The sequence below is a fragment of the Polyodon spathula genome, chromosome 5 (assembly GCF_017654505.1).
Source record: "Polyodon spathula isolate WHYD16114869_AA chromosome 5, ASM1765450v1, whole genome shotgun sequence".
Taxonomy (NCBI): domain Eukaryota; kingdom Metazoa; phylum Chordata; class Actinopteri; order Acipenseriformes; family Polyodontidae; genus Polyodon; species Polyodon spathula.
The window spans coordinates 66,268,724-66,287,416 of NC_054538.1; the positions used below are offsets into that span (position 1 = coordinate 66,268,724).

The 18,693-nt window shown below is 35.4% G+C and overlaps 1 long non-coding RNA gene across 1 annotated transcript; it reads right to left on the minus strand.

Moving 5' to 3' along the window:
* Positions 1–195: 195 nt before the first annotated feature.
* On the minus strand, positions 196–18,136 carry LOC121315322. The gene is made up of 3 exons (XR_005950242.1): positions 18,101–18,136; positions 1,193–1,295; positions 196–232 (listed from the first exon to the last, which is right to left on the minus strand). It is a non-coding gene; the product is annotated as an uncharacterized LOC121315322 (long non-coding RNA).
* Between the last annotated feature and the right edge of the window lie 557 nt (positions 18,137–18,693).

The following is an 18,693-nucleotide window of genomic DNA, read 5'->3' on the forward strand; positions in this document are numbered from 1 at the left end:
GGTTTAGGCATTTTATGCAGTGCTCGCATTAAATAATCACACACAGTTATCATAGTTTCTTGTTATTTGGTACTTTTAAAATTTTTATAAGAAAAGCATTATTAAAATGTAATTCTTAGCAAGTAGAGAGACACATTGGTATAGCATAACATCAGCCATGTATTAATATATTGACATGTAAGGTGCAAAATTTACCATGTTCTGGAGGCTGTATGCTCTGATCAACTGGAAGCTGTAAAATACAGTACAAGATCATATAAGGACGTAATGCACACAAGGGTTGAAATCAAAGGTGGCCTTGGCAAAGTTCCAGAGATCAGGGGTCAAGTAGCTGTAGGTCTAGGAGATGGCATCAAAGGTGGCCTTGGCAATGTTGCTCAGCGTGGCTGTGCAGCCCCTGGCTGAAGTGTAGCAATCATCAATAGAAGCCATCATGAGCAGTGTCTTTAGTATGGTGGCAGATGCAATACCAGTACCATGGGGAGCAGGGATGAAACGCACCAGAACTGAACCGCAGCGACCAGTCACCATGCAAGGTATGGTTGGGGTTTGCCAATCTTGTTACCCCAGTGTCCTCTCCTTACAGGGACAATGGACAGTTTAGCCAGGATGATGGTGCCTCAGATTGCAGTAGCAACTTCCTTTAAGCACTTGACACTTGTTATAGTTCCCAATGGCAACAAAGGCCTTAAAGCTGGTTTGCTGACCCTGGTCTGTAGTAGTAGTAGTAATATTATTATTATTATTATTATTATTATTATTATTATTATTATTATTATTATTATTATAAAGAAGAAGAAGATTTAGAGGTTGACTAAAATCTCTTTTATGGATAACTATTTGTACTCATTGGAAATCGATGTCTGTGCAGTTTTTTACAGTTTAGATATACAGGATAGCATTCAAACAGGATCTTTAAAACTTTGAAAGAAAATGATAAAGTACTTAAAATATTTACTGGTAATAATGCACATTTTTATTTTTCAATTATTTTGAAAGCGTCAAGTATATGTGTGACAATATTCAAGGATATATCTGTAAATAAATAGAACTTTTTTTTTTGTTTGCTTGTTTGTCTGTGGTTGCTCCTAGAAAAGTCTCATATCTATCTAAACAACAAGTTGTTTTCAATCATGCTTTATTTCTAGATAAGGACTGGTCAGGTCACTCTTTATCTATTCTTTTAACTTACAGCTAGAGGACCACGGAGGGGGTATGTAGTATCTGGCAACCCGTTTGCTCCATCCAGAGGATTGTCTTTCTCCTTCTGCTGACTACTGCCAGTGCAACCCATCCTTACAAACAGAAAGAAAGAAAAGGCACATTAGTTCATCAACAAATGTTGAATAACTTGTCATAATTTAAAGGTACAAGTTATTGAATGAATTTTTGACCAGCCAATTCACAGAATCTAGGTTTCCAAAGCTGGTTTTGCAGTTTAAGATATTGTTAATAACCATGTCCTGTATATTGAAATATGTAATTTTCCAGAGAAGAGGAAGAATAAGGTTTTCCACTTGCATGAAGTATTGAATTCTGAAATGGTACACCAAGCACTTGGTTTGAATCAGGCTCAGATTATATAGTGCAATGAGTTTGGTGTTCTGCCGCCTGGCCAGATACAATACAACCTAAAAATGTAAATAATATGAATACTTTCCGCTTTGGTGTAGGTAACATCAACTTGAGTTAGAAAGCAACATTTTACCACAATCCATCTCAACAGGATCTTATCATGCTTCAGTAATTCTTTGTAAGCAAATTTTTTTTTTATCACCATCACCAGTAAGTGACATCAACAACCTTCTTTTATATATATATATATATATATATATACATGATGATAATTTGATGTCATTATTTAGTAGAAAGCACATGAGAAATAACACTATGTAACATAATTTTTGTTCCTGGGTAGTAAGTGTTATTTCTTAATTGCTTATGCCTCAAAAGTATAGAAAATGGCTATTATTCCCCACAAACTTTGCTTTTGTGACCAGGACAGTGATATTTTGAAATGTACACTATTTCCAATGAGAAAACGGGCGAATTTGTGTCTTTTCGTTCACATAAAGTCAGAAAAAAACAACATATGAATCCAAATTAACATGTATTTATACTAAAGTAATACAAAAATGACTACAAAAGATTTAGAAGTGAGTAGTTTTTCGAGATTTACGATTATACTGTAAATCACTTTCACGAATCAGCCCCCAAATGTAGTCTCCCATCATGTTCTCGTTATACTGTCCTTGGTAGCGGCGTTCAAAGTCCAGTATATCCTGGTGGAAGCGCTCGCCTTGCTCCTCCGAGTACGCTCCCATGTTCTCCTTGAATTTATCAAGATGAGCATCAAGGATATGGACTTTGAGGGACATCCTACAGCCCATTGTGCCGTAGTTCTTCACCAGAGTCTCAACCAGCTCCACATAGTTTTCGGCCTTGTGATTGCCCAGGAAGCCCCGAACCACTGCGACAAAGCTGTTCCAAGCCGCTTTCTCCTTACTAGTGAGCTTCTTGGGGAATTCATTGCACTCCAGGATCTTCTTTATCTGTGGTCCGACAAAGACACCGGCTTTGACCTTTGCCTCAGACAGCTTAGGGAAGAAGTCTTGAAGGTACTTGAAGGGTGCCGACTCCTTATCTAGAGCTCTGACAAATCGTTTCATAAGGCCCAATTTGATGTGCAGTGGTGGCATCAGCACCTTCCGGGGGTCCACCAGTGGCTCCCACTTGACGTTGTTCCTCCCCACAGAGAACGCGGTCCGCTGTGGCCAGTACTGCCTGTGGTAGTGCGCCTTGGTGTCCCTGCTGTCCCAAAGGCAAAGATAGCAGGGAAACTTGGTAAAACCACCTTGGAGACCCATCAGGAATGCCACCATTGCAGCCTCTTGATACCATCTCAGAAAAATGCAGATATGTATCCACTTAGGCAGCTGGAACTAAACTGAACTGGTGGGCTTAAGGCCCCTGTATTTATACTACTATTTATATTACTGGAAAGTTCTAGAAAGATCTAGAAGTTACTCCAAGTTTACTCAGCACTGAATCTATCTGGAATGTTCTAGAAAATAGGTAAATTTCAAAATATCACTGTCCTGGTCACAAAAGCAAAGTTTGTGAGGAATAATAGCCATTTTATATACTTTTGAGGCATACGCAATTTGAAAATAACACTTACTACCCAGGAACCAAAAAGAAAAAAAAAAAATGTGTTACACGGTGTAATTAAATACTGAAACAGTACTTTTTCATCATAATTATATAAGAGGATCTAATGTTATGCAAAAAAAACAAACATACTTGGATAAAACACAAGTAGAAGGGGTATTAGTGCCCAGTGATGCTTCTGATTCAATATTTAGAAGACCAAAGGCAGCGAAACCCTGCCTCATCAGCACAATTGCCAATGTTTTTTGTGTGCATTTTCAGCTCCTGTAATGAACTAGCTGTGGCACCAGTGGCCTCCAGGGTCACCCTTCAGTGCGTATAAACCAGGTGACTCATTTGTTTAAGCGGGTTTGCAAATGAAGGTCACCACAGCACCTATAATTTGTTATTATTATTCTTTCATGATCTCAATATTTAAAGATGTCCATTACTGTAAGGAGCATATGAGTTTTGATATGATATTTTATTAAGTATGATACTGTATGAGTTATTAAATTGTATATGAAATCATTCATTCATTGGCATTCAAACTGATATTTATGATTTTGCTGCTTCAACTTCAATCAACTAAAACTCTCCCAACTACTGAAACAATCCATCAGCTCACCTTGAAAAGCTTATATATTTATATTTGTTTTGATCCCCTCTCCACAGTTCATAAGTAATGCTCACTACTCACCCCTATGAAAGTAAAACACAAATATAAAACTTATCTGTAAGTAAAATACTTATCTCCTGCCAAAAAGCAAACAAACAAACAAAAAGTACCAGTAGTAAAGTAGGTCAGCATTCACATAGCTAATTCATGACTTATTTGAATAATGGTTTTCTACCCTTCTCTTTTTATGAATTAAATACATTTTAATATTCATGAAGCTGTTCTAGACGAATGTTGGCATACTGTATCTACAGCAGTTTTGTGAATATTAAAATTCATTTTATTCATAACAAATATTTATTTGGTCTGTCAAAACATTATTTAAATAAGTTATATCTTTGTAAACATGCCCCCCCAACCAGTTACTGGGGATGTGCATCATCTGTGAGTGGTAATTAAGCTTGATATACAGTGGCTTGCAAAAGTATTGACCCCCCTTGGCATTTTTCCTATTTTGTTGCCTTACAACCTGGAATTAAAATTGATTTTTGGGGGGTTTGTATCATTTGATTTACACAACATGCCTACCACTTTGAAGATGCAAAATATTTGTTATTGTGAAACAAACAAGAAATAAGACAAAAAAACAGCAAACTTGAGCGTGCATAACTATTCACCCCCCCCAAAGTCAATACTTTCTAGAGCCACCTTTTGCAGCAATTACAGCTGCAAGTCTCTTGGGGTATGTATCTATAAGCTTGGCACATCTAGCCACTGGGATTTTTGCCCATTCTTCAAAGCAAAACTGCTCCAGCTCCTTCAATTTGGATGGGTTCCGCTGGTGTACAGCAATCTTTAAGTCATACCACAGATTCTCAATTGGATTGAGGTCTGGGCTTTGACTAGGTCATTCCAAGACATTTAAATGTTTCCCCTTAAACCACTCGAGTGTTGCTTTAGCAGTATGCTTAGGGTCATTGTCCTGCTGGAAGGTGAACCTCCTTCCCAGTCTCAAATCTCTGGAAGACTGAAACAGGTTTCCCTCAAGAATTTCCCTGTATTTAACGCCATCCATCATTCGTTCAATTCTGACCAGTTTCCCAGTCCCTGCCGATGAAAAACATCCCCACAGCATGATGCTGCCACCACCATGCTTCACTGTGGGGATGGTGTTCTCGGGGTGATGAGAGGTGTTGGGTTTGCGCCAGACATAGCGTCTTCCTTGATGGCCAAAAAGCTCAATTTTAGTCTCATCTGACCAGAGTACCTTCTTCTATATGTTTGGGGAGTCTCCCACATGCCTTTTGGCGAACACCAAACGTGTTTGCTTATTTTTTTCTTTAAGCAATAGCTTTTTTCTGGCCACTCTTCCGTAAAGCCCAGCTCTGTGGAGTGTACGGCTTAAAGTGGTCCTATGGACAGATACTCCAATCTCCGCTGTGGAGCTTTGCAGCTCCTTCAGGGTTATCTTTGGTCTCTTTGTTGCCTCTCTGATTAATGCCCTCCTTGCCTGGTCCGTGAGTTTTGGTGGACTGCCCTCTCTTGCCAGGTTTGTTGTGGTGCCAAATTCTTTCCATTTTTTAATAATGGCTTTAATGGTGCTCCATGGGATGTTCAAAGTTTCGGATATTTTTTTATAACCCAACCCTGATCTGTACTTCTCCACAACTTTGTCCCTGACCTGTTTGGAGAGCTCCTTGGTCTTCATGGTGCCCTTGCTTGGTGGTGCCCCTTGCTTAGTGGTGTTGCAGACTCTGGGGCCTTTCAGAACAGGTGTATATATACTGAGATCATGTGACAGATCATGTGACACTTAGATTGCACACAGGTGGACTTTATTTAACTAATTATGTTACTTCTGAAGGTAATTGGTTGCACCAGATCTTATTCAGAGGCTTAATAGCAAAGGGGGTGAATACATATGCACGCACCACTTTTCGGTTATTTATTTTTTCAGAATTCTTTTAAACAAGTTATTTTTTTCATTTCACTTCACCAATTTGGACTATTTTGTGTATGTCCATTACATGAAATCCAAATAAAAATCCATTTTAATTCCAGGTTGTAAGGCAACAAAATAGGAAAAATGCCAAGGGGGGTCAATACTTTGCAAGCCACTGTAGTGTAATACTGGAATAATGTAAAACTGCAAATTAGACACAGCTGTTTCATCTGGGGGTGGTGGGGTGGTTAACGCTGCTGCCTCACAGCTCCAGGGTCCTGGGTTTGATTCCTACCCCAAGGGTCTCTCTGTGTGGAGTTTGCATGTTCTCCCTGTGTTCACGTGGGTTTCCTTCGGATACTCCTTTTTCATTCCACAGTCCAAAGACACGCTGGCTAGGTGGATTGACATCTCTAAATTGCCCCTTAGTTACCATGTGATGGACTGGCGTCCTGTCCATGGTGTAGGCCCACCATGCCCCCTGTGTCTGCTATGGCTCACTTAAGCAGGTACAGATAATGGATGTATGTTTAATCTGGGTATTTTTTTTTTTTTTTTTTTTTTAACCATTAAAGTGGGTTAAGGATTTGGATATTTTTTTACATTAATTTCAAGAAAGAAGAAAAAGATATTTGGGCAATTTTGTTAATCACTGGCCCTGGAAATAACTATAAATAAACAAATAAATAAATAAATTCTAAACTTACAGGCAAACAATTGTACTCTATTTTCTCCTTTAATGTCAACCATATGAATGTGTCTGGGACCTGGCCTGTGTAATGTAAAAAGTACAATTTATATTTGCTTATATAAGAATATACCCTTTGAAACTTTATTCCTAGGACAACTCTGACAAGAAGTGGGGAAAATCTTCATCCGAAACAAGAGGACCATTTGGTAAACCAGAACCCCTGCTGTGGCTCTTGGCTTCAAACACATTTCGTTTACACATTGCACCCTAAAACTGATTGCAGGAAGATTAAAATAAAAACTGATCTGCAAATCCGTAGACTGGATGTCTATGAATATGTGCACTATACCAGAACTGTCCAACATGGAGCTGGTTCAGCTTACTAAAATTAACATGAGCTTTTCTCTAAGGGTTGTCTTAACTCGTATTAAACTTGTACATTTACAAACATTGAACTTGCAGTATATTAAAAGCTTTATTTAAATCACTGAACATTAAGTAATTTATCATTCAGAAAATGATGTTGAAATTGTATATAATGTGTAATGTGATATTAAACATTATTTACCCCTATATTGAAATAAATAAATAAATAAATAAATAAATAATAGGTCCAATAAAACATATGACTTAATTCTAAATGTTTAAATATATTTTGAATCCTAATTCAAACTGAATATATGGTTAATGTTTGTCTAAAACATATTGTGGCAGCATACCAGTGTATGAGGCACGTGTGTTTGTGCTGGTGCGGGGAATAATGGGTTGGCAAGGAGAGGTTACATTTCTCTCCGTCGGGATGGTAGCCACATCAGTGTATGCTTATCTCAAGATAGCTTAATGATTTCTGGAAATAGACACCACACCTGGAGAAACACTCTTGGCCACCACATAGCCAACGTCTTCAAAACCATTAGTGAGATCATGGCGCACTGAAAGAAGACTGCAATCTGGTTGACCATGACATAATATAAAGAAGCCAGAAGTTGTGTGTCTTCACAACCTCTCACACCTTTTTGTGTACCAATGGAATAGCAACAAAACTAATATTTATTTATGGCTATTGTCAATATATAATTCAATTACTGAAACAGAATGGAAAATGCTCTTCAACTCCTGTCTATCTCACTGGGATAATGTAAGCCTGCTCGGTGTCAAATAAAACACAGTAATGGACTGTCATCCAAGACCAAAGAAATGCCAAGAGGAACAAACAGTGATTACAGTGGGTTTACAGGTGTGGTAGATGAGTGTGTCAGTAGTTTGTGAACATTATTTCGTATAGATTAAGTTTGACTGAACAATAATCATATAAACTGATAACATGACTCCACAGTATGACCATTATAATTATACGTTGTCTAGAAACAATTGGCTTACAATATCTCATTTTAGAGTTATGAGACAAAGGGGCATGATGGGCTTGATACCCATACATTTACTATATGGTATTACAATGTTTTGTTGAGAATTCAATTATAGACAAGATGATGCTGAACAAACAGCATGTATCATTTGAAGTGTTATATACCTTGGTTATTGTCTGGCTTTAAGCTACAAAGTTTCAAAGTTACAGTACAAGAAATCTCAAAAGGAATTTCGTTGGTCCAAAGGGAGACAAGCTGTGGGGGCAATGAGGGTCATGCCCCCCCCCCCCCACCACACACACACACTTTTAAGAAAAGAAGATGTGCACAGCGCAAAAAGATGCTTGTATAGAACATAGTGTTTAGTTGCCGTGATATTTGTTTGAAAGAAAAGTGCATTTTCATAATAATATTTTCATTTTTTCCTGAAAATCTGTAGGTACTGAGTGTAAGTATTCTGGAAACAACCTTTTAAAAGTTGTCTTATATACTGTACAAAAAGGTGAGATTGAAAAACATCTAGCTAGATGAATCCTATAATAGCCATTTAAAAAGCAAAGTTACCAGTTGGTTCCATAGCTGCTTAAGCATCATAACAAACAGTTAGCCAATGTCATAGAGTCTCCAAAAAAGTATGATTAAGTAATACTTTGAAACTTCTTTACATGTATAACAGGTATTGTTTTTATCATTATAATGTTGATGTCAAACATTACCTTTGTCAAGCGGTAGCACAACAAAGGCATAGACTAGAAGTGCATTCTTTTTATAGAAAACCAGAGTCATTATTTATTATTTGTCATGCTAAAGATTAAAGCTGTGTGACTTCCAAGGCAGTACAGGAAGTTGTTCATGAGGGTACCTAATTGGTTAAAACACAGAAAGCAGGGAGAACTTGTAAGGGTAATAAGTTTGAGGACATGTACTCAGATAGGTGCAGGGACATCTGTTCTTGCTTATCTACTGTATACAAATGACCAAGACAGGGGGATTAGCAAGCTTGCTTTGGGTAGATCAGAGGATGCCTACTGACCTTCAGTCGTACCAAACTATTTTGGGGAATTGTTATGAAACATACTGGCCATTTGAAATTGGAGAGAAAATCCTGGGACCAATCAGCTAAAAGGAACCAGATGAGAAGTGAAGGACAGAATGTCTTTAAAACCTGCAGCATTCTGTACTATTGCTTTCATAATTAAATGGCTACAAGCTAATTTTATTAATATAACTAACCTTGACTGCAATGTTATACATTGTGTCTGAAATTTGTTGTTAGAAAGTACCACTTTTTTAAAAAAATGTTTAACAGTGTAGGCACTGCCACCAAAGCAGCCAGCAATTATGTTTGAAAACAAGTAAGGAAAGTTTGCTGTAATTTTTATTTTGTATATAATTCATCTCATACAGCAATGGTTAATTATCTTGAAATTATACAGCAGAAATAATCGCTGCCAGTAAGTTGAATAGATTAATTATCCAATGTTATTGTCATAGATTGGTCCTATAAGCAGCTCATTTCTCTACTGAGCTGCCGCTGTTGAACTTGTCATCTTTTCAAGGGAGGTAACCCACTCAGGAAAGTTAAAGTAAAAGAAATCCAGTGTTTTCAAATGTTTTAAATCTTTGTTTAACGTATTTTAACCAGGTTGGTATTTAATAGAACATCCAGCAAAGAGACTGTTGCTTTAGAAGGGAAGGTTGCTGCTGATACAGCCCAGCCAGACGGTTTATGATACCAGTAATGTGTTTCTTTACATGTTGGGACTAAGAAATAGCAGCAAAAGGAAGCAATAACCTTTTAAAACGTTAACATTAGCAATAACCGCTTCTCCTCTGTTTGAATCTTTTTCCACCATAACAGTAATTGAAGTGTTTGTGCAATATTTTGTTAATAACAAAAACATTACGCAACACTATAAAATCCTTTGTTATTTAAAAAATACATTGTTAATGTGTACCAGACACTGTTTCCTACAAACAAATAAATACATACATGAATAAATACATGTGTATATAAATAAACAGATCAGTGAATAAATAAAACCTTTTTTCTCCTCCCCACACACACTTTTCTACCCCCCGATGGTGCTTATGAGTCGCTGAAGATTCTTCCTGCAGAATTTTGTGGTTGCTGGAATCAGATAAGAATCACATATTTATAAGAATCTGCTGTTTTTCTCAAAAAACAACAAGCATGTATTTCAATGCCTGTCCATTCTGAAGAAATATGGCTCAGTTTAGCCACCAGTGGAGCCCACATCACAAGACCATCATGCGATTTGATCTATTTTGACCTGGACACCTTCCTGATAGGCATGGAGACTACAACTAAAAAAATCAAAGAGAGTGTGTAGTACTAGAAAAAAATAGTATGAAGTAAATAGATTTAAAAAAAGGCTGCAATAAGATTGAACACAATGACAGAGTTTCCAATTAATGAGAGAATGCGACTAATTGAGTGCCAGGGAATCCTACACTGGCAGACTTGAGTGAAACCCGATTTGTCTAAAACAGGTGAATCTTTGAATCTGTCATCAATTCTGGGTAGAATGGATGTGTAAGCAGTAATGTTACGCTAGGTTAGAAAACATTATAATTTAAATCAAAATGTATAAAATATATGGAAACATGCTTTGAAATATGTTCCCTTATATTTTGTTTTATGGACATTTTATATATTTAAACCATATACCGAGCACCAAAATTTACTTATCGCTATTATAACACATTTATTTTCGAAAAAAATAAAGTATATAAATGATGGACAATGTTTTTGGTTTCTTTTTAATCAGTCGATAATTCATCCTTGACCATGACATGCTTGAGTGACTATGACTGAAGCACATGCACTTAATCACCTGATTAGTGAGACAGTTGATTGGACACCGGATATGGAGTGATTTCAGCTATTGAATTGCAATCTTGAATAAAAGCAATAAAGAAAATCACAGAAAAAAAAACAAATGCCATGTCTGTCAAGAGAGCAGCGTCTTCGTGCAATTGGTATGTTGGAGGCTGGACTAGGGCAGCGTGCTGTGGCTCTCCCTCTTGGGTGCTCATAGCCAGTAATTTAAAACCTGGCGAGACGGTATAATTAGACATACGCTGTCAATGACAGGCCACGAACTGGAAGACCACAAGTCTCAACACCCTCCCCAAGCTCGACAGATCATTTTGCAGCATCTTCATGATGTCAATTCAGCACAATAACCTGCTCTAAAACATAGTTTGTCACTTTTGTCCAAATATAAGTGATACATTTCTTTTGATGCTCAAATATAAGTGATAAGTTTCTTTTGATGCTCAGTATATATTCCCAATATATTTCAAAGTATATGGAAGCATATGTTCCTTTATATTTCATGCTATATCTTATGATATAAATATGTCAATGTAATGTAATATTATCTATACAGCTATATATTTTTACAATGTATTTCAATATATTTTTGCAGCAATGTTTTAATATTTCACTATATGTTTTAAAAATACATTTTTTTAAATATATTTATTGTATATATATTTTTTTTCCATATGGCTTTACCCAGTAGTGGTTAATGTTCAAAGCATTATACTGATGCTATTCTGAAAATAAATTCAGAATTATTTACCATGTCTGAAATATACAACAACCTAATGATCTATAAGTGGCAGTAAGTGGCTGATTTTGTAAACACAGATCTAAGTTATCTTCAAGAAGAATAACATTGTTTTTTTTTTCTGGAAAATTGTGCAATAAATAAAAAAAACTAACTAACCTAATGTCATTGGTAGAAAATCTATTTCACAATCGAGCAACGATTTGTGTTTTACTAAACACAAGAGCATCCACACTTTGAAGAGCATCTGTTGTCTAGAGATTAATATTTCAATCCTTGCATAGAAGGACTGAATCTCAATTTTTCAATATCATAATTACTTACTTTAAGGTTTAAATTAAAGGATGGGATCTAGGCAAATACATTTTTGGATGTAACAGGGACATAGAATACATGTTCAGTTTTGACTAACCCTTAAAATAAACCTTATTGTGATTAAATGTTATTAATTTATTCATAGTGAAATTTAAAAAATGTGCTGCAGGATAGATATAATGCAGATATGTTTTACCTTTTGGGAGGAAACTGAAGCTACCATTTCCACGAATCAGACCAACTTCTACCGGAAAATAAGGGGTTGAACGAACACCCACATTAGGATCATAGAAACAAAAGGGAAGAAACATGTATTGTCTAATGTATTAATTGAAGGCTCTCGCACACATGTTTATATAATTAGAAGCATCTAGAAGTATACTAGCAGCTGCAAGTCATTTTTGCTGATGTGGGTGTGCTATAGAGTAGACTGCTTTTTACATTTAATACAAATTATAGGTAGTCTCAGGAACAAAAAAAAGATTCATAGCAAATCCATTTTTCTTTAGAATGGAAGGGAGGGTGTTGTGATATGTGGTTTTAATTTTTTTTAAATGTGTGTGTTTGCAAAGAAATAACCTTTATACATTACAGTTTATACTGCAAAAAAAAAAAAAAAATTAAAACAAATCTATTATATGATACATTATGCTTGTGTTGTTGACCCAGGTATAAATGCATTATAGGCAACAGAAAAAGTAAAAAAAGTACAGTTTAAGTAGAACGTTTGTTTTCCTATATTATGCTTTGTGGGGTAAAAAAATAAAATAAAGGGGGAAAAAAATGAATCACATTTTCTTTTTCTTTTTTTTTGCTGCACTCAGACAATGGCTGAATGTAAAAATATGGCCTACATTTGGAATGTTCCAATATTTAAATAAAATAAATAAAGATATCTATAAACAATAACAATTAATATCTCACCTTAACATGTTTGTATGAACTATTTTTCAATCAAACCTTATAAACTGTCGTTCAACAACAGAGCATTTTTAAAACTTATTACAGAATTTGTAGCATTCAATTGAAAAACCTGTCTAACCCAGAATCGCATGTGACCAGATAAGTGTGCCGGATTATACTTTGTTCTGATAAAGAGTTAGCTACTATATAATCTAATACAGCACCTTGAAAAAAGGTATAAATGACAAACTATGTGAAAAACTCTATTGCAGTTCATACAGTAGAAATACTGTCCAGGTGTACCTTGAATTTCCTAGATTTTATTAATTTTAATTGTACTATCCATTATGCAAAGTGCAGATATACCATACCCATTGGACATTTGTGTATACGCAATATATTTGACAAAAACGTACAAAATTAAAATCATGGAACTTGATGCCAGACTGCACAATCAGGTTTACGCTGGTTTTAGACAGACATGACTTACAAATAATGTCGGATTCCATAACAGCTGTCTTTAAAAAGGACCTGCGTTATCGAATGCAGATTCTAAGATGCTTTTACAAAGTTTTATATTACATTAAAATGACACACCTCGCGAATTTTTGTTTTAATAAGACGCCATTTGGCTTCATTGTGTTTTAATTCCAGCATTTATCCTGCCTTATCTAAGGCACATAATTTAGATCTATTCTGCACTTGGTGTCTTGGAAAAAAATACAGCAACAAAGCACAACATTAGAGTGAATTTGGATTAGTTGCTACTGTAAGCATCAATATTATAGTTTTGATTGTTTATATGTTCCAGGCTTCTTGCTGTGATCCAGTGTGAAATCAGCTGTGTGCACAAAGCTCCTTCACAAACTTAATTAAGCTTTGTTTCAGCATCAGTTGTATCTGGTTTAACATCCAGCATAAACAGCATAGATGCAGCTTGAGCTTTGTAAGTACTGTCTGTTTTTTAGTACATCTCATTGTTAATGCAATGCCTCTAAATTGCCCCTGTCATATAAAAAAATATATATTCTATTGTCCTTTAAATGCAAGTCGAAGTTACAGATTCAGCATCTCTAGTCAGGAAAGCAAGCCATATAAGATATTTTAGCTACAATAAGTTGAAGGGAAGATGACCCAGATTACTACATGTATTTCAAGGCCTACAGGGGACAGAAGAATATTAAAATCAATATAAGGCCTCTGTACTTATCATAGAATATCATGTTAGATTTATATCCTGGCACTTCAGTTTATTGGGATATTTAAAAAGGGTGACCCACTTTAGTAAAACAGAAGACAAAGTTAACATTCAAGCAAAGTTTAAGCCTTTTTTTTTTTTTGATTGACTAAAACAGTCATACCACAACGGCCATTGGGTTTTTAAAATATGACTAAAAAAAATTTAAAAACATTTCAGAGTGTAACCTTAAATTAGCTTAGTTTATTAAAACTAAAAAGCTGGCCGTACTATACAGTAGCAAACATTTTATTTTCGGTAAACATGTTATTGTTGCATTTTGTATCTTCTACCAAAGATCATGATTTGTCAAGCCTATTACTGCCTGCAATTGGATACTTTAAATCTAGAGCAAATGAGCCATCTTTTGGAGCTCAATGAACCATACATGGCTCAAGAGACATCTGTTGGACAGTCCTGAACTAGCCCCTAACTACTATAAATTGCTTATACTATAAATCATTAATATTCTTATATTACTTTATATGAGATTCAAAACCGTAAAAAAATAAAAAATAAAAAATAAGTTTTTTAATGCTTAAAATGACCAAACAATGGCATTGTTTACAATGAAAATAGAGGTAGCATGGTATGAATGTCGTACTACTATTCCAGAAAGAATAATCCCTTGACCCTGTTTTTATTTTAAGTGTCGCACTGTGTAATTCTATGTCTGTTTTATTTCGTGCTTTTCTTATTATATTCCTTTGGTGGCCAAATAAGGCAGGCTGCACTTTCAGTGTTATAACTGGAAACCAGTTTAAGAAAGCTGTACATCGCGCAAGGCTAAACTGGAACTGAAACACAAACATTTAAATATATCCTCCAATATTTTAATATTAATTAGGTTATTTGAATTTGGAACGAGAATTTCTCTGGCTAAAAGAAAACTACATGGAAACACGCACAACCCAAAAGTACTACCAAAACAAAGTGAGAAAAAGGTGAGACTTATTTTTACTTTTTCCATGGAAATTGTCCCTATGTTTTTCAAGTCTGCTTTAGTAAATTAAATACAGTTTAGACAGAATGTAATAAACAGCTAGTTTAGATATGACTGACCAAAAGTGAGTCAAGTTTTCTGCGAAGAGTTATGTTACTGAAAATGTAATGTAGCAAATCAGAAAATGCCTCATTGTGCAGTTATATTATTCTAACTGCCTTTATTATTATTTCTCATTAATCTTTAGGCATCAACAACCTTTTTCCGGAGGTCTTCAGGAATTTCTTTTGATCGTGGCATTATGTGCCTCTAGAACCTGTGTGCTGACAACTTTGCTGGCCCAAATCAGGCCTGATTGTTAATCAAAGTATTCAAACAGCTGACCCTAATTATCCCTTTAATTGGGTTGAGTTAACTGATGGGGGGAGGGGGGGGGGCAATAACTTTTTTACACCTGAAGATTGCATGTTTGATTACCTTGCACACCAAACAAATGAAAGCAGCACCAAACTTTGGTGTCATTTTTTCTCAGACTCCCTCTATATACCATTATAACCCACAAAAAGATCTGACCAAATTCATTGTGAAAACTGTACAAAAGTGCAGAAAATCAGGCAGGGGGAAAATACTTTTTCACAGCACTGTAGTTATCAACTGGCCACTCCCAGTGGTGAAACTATAGTATGTCTGCTGTTCTGTAGGAAAAGATAGACTACTGTAGCTAATAGTGTCACTGTTTAAAGGCCACATTGCAGAGCAATACAAGTCCCAAAACCAAAACGCATTCAAGCTTATAAATACAAAAAAGATTTGATATAAATCCCCCAGAGCCGTAAGGGTTCCATGGAGGGCTCTGTAGACATCTATCAGACAGCACTGACTGTTTAAAGGTTGGGTGTTCCTGCCTCATTGCACCAGCATACAGTGTTTAGAGCTGTCATGGCTGTTAACATGTTTTTTTTTTTTTTAGATGAGATACAAAATATATACTGTAGCTACACAAATATGGATAATAGTTCAGTTGTTTCCTTGGTTAGGAGTGTGTATTGCAGAAGTACATTTAATCATAAATGTTAATAGTGGTTTCAATCTATTAAAAGGTGAATCGATTCAATATTTCAGTTAATCCACAAGATTAATCTAAATATAATTATGGTAATTAAAGGCTAAATACAATCATCAGTTCAAAATGATGGATGCATAGAACTCATTGTTCAGGAAATGTAAAACTAATTTGTATTTGATTATGAAAAGGTTTTATTTTGATTAATGATTTGGAGTAGTCTACAATTCCAGCATTTCTATGTGACAAATCAAAATGTCCGTATATACAGGTTAATCAATTAAAAGAAAACAACAAGACCAATGAACAAACTTGTTACTGTATTTTCAAATTGATGTTACATTTTCGTCAGAAGTGACATGGGGAACATATTGAGTGTTATTTGCCGAATCTATTTCTTATCCTAATAGGGAGTAAATTTGTCCTTGAGATTTTATATACATTTTTTTCAAATACATTTGCAGTTGCCTTTGTCTTTTTCATGTTTATAGTGTTTACTGGGCTTTACCATGATGCTGTGTCTATGCTTTGTTGCAATACTGTTAGAAATGATGCATTTGAAATGAAAAAGAAAATCAAAATCTAGGAAACTTTATTGAAACAATGGTGTTTATCCTATCATGGTTTATTTGCGCGTGTTCTGCAAGCCTCATTCTCTCATTTCACCCCAGGGCCTTGAGATCTGTATGCATTCTCATATCACATTGGGAAATCCGATACCTCTGGATGGAACAATCATAAGGCAGAAACTGGTCTACCTCGGGCATATTATAAGGGACAATCAACTAGAAAAAGTTGTCATGACAGGCATGGCCGATGGGAAAAGAGGGCACGGAAGGCCCAAAATGAGATGACTGAAAGGAAGCCCTGAACATGAGTCTCCAAAAAATCCTATAAGCCACGAGGAATTGAGAAAGGTGGCGCGGAGTCTGTCATAAGGTCGCTATAAGTCGCCTGCGAGTCGACAGACGAACATGACAATGAACAACATATATATATGACTTGTCATTTCTTTGAATTTTAGTTTCTTTTAGTATTCCTAAATTGAGCACCTTTGGGTGTTTAATAGTATGGATGACTATAAATGAGCTACAACTTTACAACTTTGATGGTGCGTGGGTTACAGAAATCTGTAGGAATGTATGAAGGTTCAGAGGCTTATGAGATCACTACAAACTTACCCCCTCCATTTTTTTTTTCTGAAAAACCAGAAGATGACAAATGTAAATGTCTTCTTACCCTACATAAACTTTTTTTTTTCTTTTTCAATGTAGTCATTTTGGTCTCTCTAATCTAGGCATAAACCATTAATCACCCTGCGCGGGACGTTGACTGTAGAACCCCCTTCTGAATAAACCTGAAAACTGTACAAAATCCATGTAATTGTGCATGCTGTTACATCAGATATATGTTATCTTAACGCTTTCTAAAAAAATGTTTAAAAAACCCCATACAACACTATTATGGCTGTCTGAGCAGACAAATTACAACTATAACACTTTGAGGGAAAACTATTAGAAACTGTGAGACATTTTCACAAAACAAAGTGTTACATTTTATATTTGTATAAAATATATATATGTTCCCAAGCTGCAAACAAAACTGGGGTACATGCTTTGTGAATATAGTCCACTACTGCCAAGTACATGTTGTAAATCATAGTATTTACAAAGGGCCTGGTTTACTTTTTTCAACAGCACAAAATATGCAGCCTTTTCTTTTTTTGAAAGGAACAAAAGAGGTTACTGTTATAAAAATAGCAGGGAGAATGTAATAAGGTTAAAATGAACGTCCTGTGACATGTATTTATAGCTTTGATACATTAACAGATGTTGTCTCATTTAGAACAAATAAACAGGCCCGTTGTGTTTAACTTATAACCATTAATTAAATTATTTTTGCCTATGATAGATGACAAAAATGATTAATCTCAATAAGTCTTTCCAATTACTTATTTAAAATTAGTAGTACAATGAAAAATGACCCAATACCAACAAATCATATCTAATTTGTAATGCAGATTATAATTTTAGGCATTTTTTTCACATTCAAGGCATCACAAATCTGCTTGACAAGGCCTGAGACCACAAGATATATGATCTTAGGGTGATGTTGAAGCTCGGCTGAGACCAATTTCATACAGTGAACTCTAAAAAAGATGCTGGAGGGAAGTTAACACATCTGCAACTTTAAACACTCAATCATATGATACACAGGGGCATATTTTCAAACATGTATTTAATTAAGTGAAAAGAGAAACAAACAACTTACTTGAATTATATTACTTTGTTGTTTGGTTCTAGTTTCTGTAAAAAAAAAGAAAAAAAAATGTTCCCCATCAACAGATAAGAGTTAATTAAAGAACAAGAACAAGAAAATTTTTAACATGGATGAAGATTTTTTTGTTGTTGTTGTTGTTAAAACGTTTGTTGAAATGTATGACTACATTTATTTTTCATACATTACACAAACAGATGTAAGCATAGAAGCAATTTATTTTGGATTCACAGTCTTTGGGCAACCTAAATGTTAGACACTCCTGAGTTGTTTGAAGTGATCACAATTTGATTTGAATTGCATTTAAGTAATACACACTCTTACAGCATTGTAAAGTGTCACCAGTAAAGGGTCAACAGGTTTAAAAATGAAGACACAGAGTAAAAAAAGAGCTATCCCAATCAACTCGTTGAAGTACTCCAACGTTGTATTGGTCTAATTGCATCAGTACCTAACTACTCTTAAAATGTGTTTTAGTAACAAATTATACATATTCAGAAGAAATCAAAGTGACCAAGCTATGCTTTTCAAGAAACTTGGAAATGATGCTTCCTTAGTGTGTGTTTTTTACTAGCGGACATTATTGA